This window comes from Podarcis gaigeae, assembly GCF_964106915.1.
Source record: "Podarcis gaigeae genome assembly, chromosome: 3".
Classification (NCBI taxonomy): domain Eukaryota; kingdom Metazoa; phylum Chordata; class Lepidosauria; order Squamata; family Lacertidae; genus Podarcis; species Podarcis gaigeae.
In genome coordinates, this window is record NC_139680.1 from 104,321,845 (window position 1) to 104,328,744 (window position 6,900).

Genomic DNA, 6,900 nt, shown 5'->3' on the forward strand with positions numbered 1-6,900 from the left:
AATGTATCCTTTCTAGCTAGTTCCCTGTCCCTATAAATGTAGCTCTCCCCTCCTCACTCTTCAGTCTTGTTGCTTTAATAAAGAAGTGTTACTAGAGAACTGTCTCCAGCATATTATGTCAAGAGAGCTGAAATCACAAACCCCACGTCACAACAAAGACAGCATCTGCTCTCGCTCTTCTCTATCTGGTTTCATACCAACCCTCACTCACAGACTATTTGTCCATCAGACACTGGAATCGGGGAGCGTTTTCCAGCCCCAAAGCCCCAAAGCCTTCTGGGCAAGCTTGGCCGGCTTGCTCCTGCAAGTGATCTCATTCAGGCACACAGGTGGTTACAGCAGCCCGTTACTGTGCAGAAATCTTTCGCTTGGCGTGCGAGTGAGAAGCCATCAGCTGCTTTTTAGACTCAATCTCAAAAATGCTTCTTGCTTTTGCGGATACAGAGGAAAACCTTAGAATGACCCCAACAAAGAGCTCCTAAAACTGTGACAAGCCAAGATATAGGAATTTACATGAATGGAGACATTTGCCTTTCAACAGTTGAACACCAGAAGACAGTTTTAGAGCTACGATTCCCCCGATTGATAAAATAGGGGGAGGGGGCTCAACCACCAAGAGACTCTGAATAGCCACCATATTCTTATACTAATTTATACACAAAGCATGATGTACTCCTAACATTGAGCGGGAGAGAGAGTACTTTACCTTTCCCCCCAATGGTTTGAGAAAATGGTGCTTTGATCATTCCCTCGTGTTTTCGTGTGTTTGAATGCCATATGTTGGCTTAACAGCAGTACATGTGACAAGGATCCAGGGGTCTTGGTGGACTACAAGCTTAACATGAGTCAACAGTGTGCTGCTGCTGCCGCAGCAAAAAAAACCTAATGCTATTCTAGGGTGTATCAACTTAAGTATAGTGTCCGTATCAACGGAAGTAAAAGGTAAAGGGACGCAGGTGGCTCTGTGGTCTAAACCACTGAGCCTCTTGGGCTTGTCAATTGGAAGGTCAGCAGTTCGAATCCACTCGACGGTGGTGAGCTCCCAATGCACTGTCCCAGCTTCTGCCAACCTAGCAGTTCGAAAGCATGCCAGTGCAAGTAGATAAGTAGGTACCATTGTGGTGGGAAAGTAAATAGCATTTCTGTGCGCTCCGATTTCTGTTAGTGTTCTGTTGCGCCAAAAGCGGTTTAGTCATGCTGGCCACATGGACTTCCGGAGGCGGCGCGAACGGTAATGGCTGCCCTCTTCTAAACAGGAGAGGGAAGCTCCGTTTGAAACGGGTCGTCCGCTACGGCGAAACGGAGACCCACATTGGAAAACCGCAGGCGGCAGAAGCCTGCGGTCCTGGGACCCGGTGGGCGCCAGGAGCTGCCCCCAAAACGTTGAAGGAACCCCGTAAGGGGCTCCGGATCGCGGAGGGGGTAGCGGCGCTGAGGGTCGCTCCGCAGTCAACGGAGTGAAGCCGCGAAGCTGTTGCCGGTGAGCGCTGACCTTTCTTCCTGAATCTACGTTTCGGAAAGCAACAATCCGTGAGTAATAAGGACTTGCAAAATTTTTAAAGCTCTAAAAAGTAACGGAATTTGGCTGAAAGCGGATTGACGAAAAAAAAGGAAGTCCGTCTTCCGCTGCTACTGAACTTCAAAGCAAAGAGCAGGAGGTGTGGAGGCAGAGACTGAACTTTGAACCTAATGGATCTGAGCACCCATTGAACCTCCTTTGAAGCAGAATAGGACTGTAAGCACCAGACTTTTTGTTGCTAATTTGGACTGTGACATCTTCTCCTATTGGAATTACAACTTAAGTTAAAAACCCAGGCGCTGGAACTGCCTGAGTAACTGTAGCAGTCAGCTTGCAGATTTGGACACTTTGAATCTAAATTTGGAAACAATCTGAGGGGTTTGGAATTGCTACTTTGAGGCACCATTTGGAATACCAGCAAGCACTATTTGAGACATTGTAGTTATTTAATACCAACTCTGCCAAAATTTATTATTTGAAGGTTCCTGGACATTAATTCTGATTTTATGAACTTCATTGGAATTGATCTCTTCCCGAAAGACTTTCTAAGCTCCCCCTAGAGGTTTTGGAATTTACAGCAGTGGCATTGTTTTACTTTCTCTTTCCCGGCCTCCTGTTTGACTGTTACCATCTGGGCCGTCTCTTTCTCATGGGAAACAACTCAGCCTGACCTTGACTTTTAGATAACTTTGGAATGAGTGGTGCAAGAAAAAAGGAGCCTAAAGAAAAGGAGCCCAAAGAAAAGGAACATAGAGTAAGAACCAGACAAACAACCTTAGCCACAGCCTTACAGCCACGTAGATCGTCTGTGCCTATTTTACTTTCTGAGGAAGAAGCTGCATTCTTGCCAAGGGCAGGAGAAGGAGAAACTGAGGAATTACAACTGGAAGATATGGCCTCTGGATCAGCTGTTTCTATTTTAGAGAAAATTTATGAAAAATTGGAATCTTTGGATAAGAGAGTTGAATCCCTGGACAAAAAAGCTGATGAGCAAACATTTAAAATCGATCAAAACACAGAATGTCTAAATAGATTAACTGGACAAGTGGCACAGAATACACAAGCAATTGGAGAATTGAAGGAGGCTACAGGTGAAAATCGGAAATTGGCTGAAGATGCTAGCCAAAGACTTGGAAAGCTAGAAAAAGAGGTGAGACCACTCAGTAAACAAGTAGGAGAACACCAGACCTACCTTTCTATGATTGAATTACGGAACAGGGAGACTAATTTAAGGATTAGGTCGGTCCCAGAAGTGGAAGAAGACAACTTAGCTGAGTTTCTGACCAAAATATTTTCCAAGTTTTGGAACCTAGAAGAAAAAGACTTTAAAATTGTATCAGCTTTTAGGCTTGGAAGACTTACAAAGAAAGACAAACCCAGAGACTGTTTGATAACATTGAGATCAAAGGAGGAAAGGGACAAGATCCTGGGTCTGCACTACGGAAAGTCACTGGACATCTTGGACAAAAGAACTGAAATTTACAAGGACATTCCTAAACAACTTTTGGATCTTAGATCTGAGTACTTGGAACTAGCAAGACTGCTGAGGAGCAACTCAATCATCTTCAGGTGGGACTTTCCTCAAGGATTATCGTTTACTTTCAGAGGGAAGAAGATTAAAATTAGAACATTGGAAGACAGAGACAAATTTCTAAACGTGCACGGAGAGGACCTTCAAAAAGGACTTGAATTACCACCATGGCCAGGAGCACCAGAGGCACCGGCACCCTCGGATTCTGAAGACCCAGCTAATAAGGTACCACTCCCAGAAAAATAACCAGATTTATCCAGGATGTCTCTGCAACTGTTGAGTTGGAATATAAATGGCTGCAATATTCCGGAAAAAAGGAGGAAAATTTTTCATATATTAAAAAAGGAACAATTGGACATTATTTGCCTACAAGAAACACATGTGACTAGGCTCCATAGAAAAGTGTTAATAAATAAAAGACTTGGTCAGGAATTTATATCTTCAGACACAGTAAAGAAGAGAGGCGTGGTGATTTATGCAAAAGAGAGCCTGTCACCCAAATTTCTATTTAAAGATGAACATGGAAGAATTTTGGCAATCGAAATACAACACCAAGGAGAGAAGATTTTGCTATTAGGAATTTATGCACCAAACGAAGGAAAATCGGAATTTTACAAGAAGTTGCATGAGACTATGCTGGAGTATCTGGACTATGACAACATCATTATGATGGGAGACATGAACGGAGTCGTATCAACTTACATGGATAAGTCACAAAGCCAAAATGTTACGAAAGATGGCAGACTACCAAAGACCTTTTTCGAAATGACAGACAATATGGACTGGATTGACATTTGGAGAACAAAGAACCCCTTGGGAAAAGAAGGAACATTCTTCTCTGAAGCCCAGCTGACTTGGACAAGAATCGACCAAATATGGATAACTAGAGGTCTGGCACCCAAGGTCAGGAAAGTGGAAATCTGCCCAAAGACCTGCTCTGACCATAATGCATTGAAAATGGATTTGACACTTCTACCAACCGGTTCCTTTAGATGGAAGATGAATGACAATTTGTTTAGAGATCAGGAGATCATCAAGAAGGCCCAAAAAGTTTTGAAGGACTATTTCGAAATAAACATGAGCACTACGGTGGAAAAAAGAATCATTTGGGACGCAAGCAAGGCTGTGATGAGGGGGTTCTTGATACAACAGAATGCTGTTAAAAAAAGAACACAAAATGAGAGGAAAGACAAGATTTTGGAGAAAATCAAAGAGTTAGAGAAGAAGTTAAGATCGAATCCGAAGTCACAGCCGATTCTGAGAGAAATTAAACTCCATCAGGCACAATATTCCAAATTGATGAACCAGGAAATAGAATGGAAGATCAAACTAATGAGACAAAAAACTTTCGAATCAGCAAATAAATGTGGGAAACTGCTGGCTTGGCAGTTGAAGAAGAGACAAAAGTTAAACGTAGTCACAAACTTGGAAATTGAAGGAAGAAACATTCAGAACCCCGTGGAGATTAGAAAGTGTTTTTAGAAATATTTCAAAAAACTTTATACTCAAGGGCCGCAGAATGAGGCTGAGATTAAACAATTTTTGGAAAAAAACAGACTTAAAAAGCTTTCACAAGAAAATAGATCACTCCTGAACAGCAAAATAACACGACAAGAGATTGAACAAGCCATTCAGAACATGAAATTGGGCAAATCTCCAGGGCCAGACGGCTTGACCTCCAAGTATTATAAGACATTGAAAGATTATCTGATACAACCATTGATGGAGGTCAGCAACGAAATTATGGAGGGAAAGAAGGCGCCGGAATCGTGGAAGGAAGCTTTCATCACATTGATACCAAAATCGGAAACTGAGAAGACACAACTTAAGAACTACCGTCCCATTTCCCTTTTAAATGTGGATTATAAAATAGTTGCAGATATTTTGGCAAGCAGACTTAAAAGAGTCTTAAATGAAGTAATTCACAAAGATCAGGCAGGCTTTCTCCCAGGTAGACATATGTTTGCCAACACAAGGAACATCATTGACATTTTGGAACTTTTGCAAACAAACATAAATACAAAAGCAGTGTTAATTTTTATAGATGCGGAGAAGGCCTTTGACAATATCTCTTGGAAATTTATGAAGGGGAATTTAAAAGAAATGGGAGTGGGACGGGGTTTTGAAAATGGGATTGATGCAATATATTCAGAACAAAAGGCTAAATTGATAGTTAACAATGTGGTTACAGAAGAGTTTAAAATTGAAAAAGGTACACGACAAGGCTGCCCGATTTCCCCTCTGTTATTCATTTCGGTCCTGGAGGTGCTCTTGAATAGGATTAGAGGGGACCGGTTGGTGCAAGGGATTCAGGTCGGAGCGAAACAATATAAACTTAAAGCTTTTGCAGATGACCTAGTCTTGACCTTGCAGGAGCCAGAATCTAGTACAAAAAGAGTATTACAACTGATTCAAGACTTTGGTCGGGTGGCGGGATTTAAACTAAATAAACAGAAAACCAAGGTGTTGGGGAAAAACTTGACAGATACAGAGTCAGAACGGTTTCAGAGAGAAACAGAACTAACTGTGGTTAAAAAAGTAAAGTACCTAGGGGTAAACATAACAGCAAAAAATCTGAGTCTATTTAAGGATAATTATGAAAAATGTTGGTCTGAAATTAAGAGAGACTTGGACAGTTGGTCAAAATTGAAGCTTTCTTTGTTAGGCCGAATTGCTGCTATTAAGATGAATATATTGCCAAAGATGTTGTTCTTGTTTCAAACATTGCAAATTGTGGACAAGACGGAGTGTTTCCGGAAGTGGCAGAGAGATATTTCTAAATTTGTCTGGCAGGGCAAAAAGCCCAGAATTAAGTATAAGATTTTAACTGATGCGAAAGAAAGAGGGGGCTTCGCCCTGCCAGACTTAAAATTGTACTATGAAGCCGCAGCTTTCTGCTGGCTAAAAGACTGGCTACTTCTTGAAGACACTGATGTGTTGGATTTGGAAGGTTTTAACAATGCTTTTGGCTGGCATGCATACTTATGGTATGACAAAGTTAAGATCAATAAGGCCTTTAAGAACCATATTGTCAGGAAAGCAGTATTTAATGTCTGGACAAAATACAAAGACTTATTGGAAAACAAAACTCCGAGGTGGCTGTCCCCTCTGGAAGCCAAGGCCCGAAAAAGACCCAATATGGAGGCCAAAAGGCCAAAATATTGGGAAATATTAGAAAAAGACGGTGACAATTGGAAATTGCAGAGTTTGGAGAAAATGGAGGGTAAAGTGCGAGACTGGTTACATTACGCCCAGATTAAAGAAGTTTTTAAAAATGACAAAAAACTAGGGTTCCAGGTGGAGAAATCGAAGTTGGAGACAGAACTGTTAGAACCAAAGACTAAGGTATTATCAAGAATGTATAACCTGCTGTTAAAATGGAATACACAAGACGAACTGGTTAAATCTGCTATGATAAAGTGGGCACAGGATATTGGGCATAACATTATGTTTGAGGACTGGGAAAGGTTGTGGACCACAGGGCTGAACTTCACTGCATGTAATGCTTTGAAGGAAAATGTAATGAAAATGATATATAGATGGTACATGACCCCAGTTAAACTTGCCAAAATATACCATTCGTCTGATAATAAATGTTGGAAATGTAAGGAAAATGAAGGAACATTCTTTCACCTCTGGTGGACCTGCCCTAAAGTGAAGGCCTTCTGGGAAATGATATATAATGAGCTGAAAAAGGTGTTTAAGTATACCTTCACCAAGAAACCAGAGGCCTTCCTCTTGGGTATTGTCGGCCAGGGGGTGTCAAAGAAGGACCGAACATTCTTTATGTATGCAACAACAGCAGCAAGGATACTTATTGCCAAGAACTGGAAGACTCAAGATCTACCCA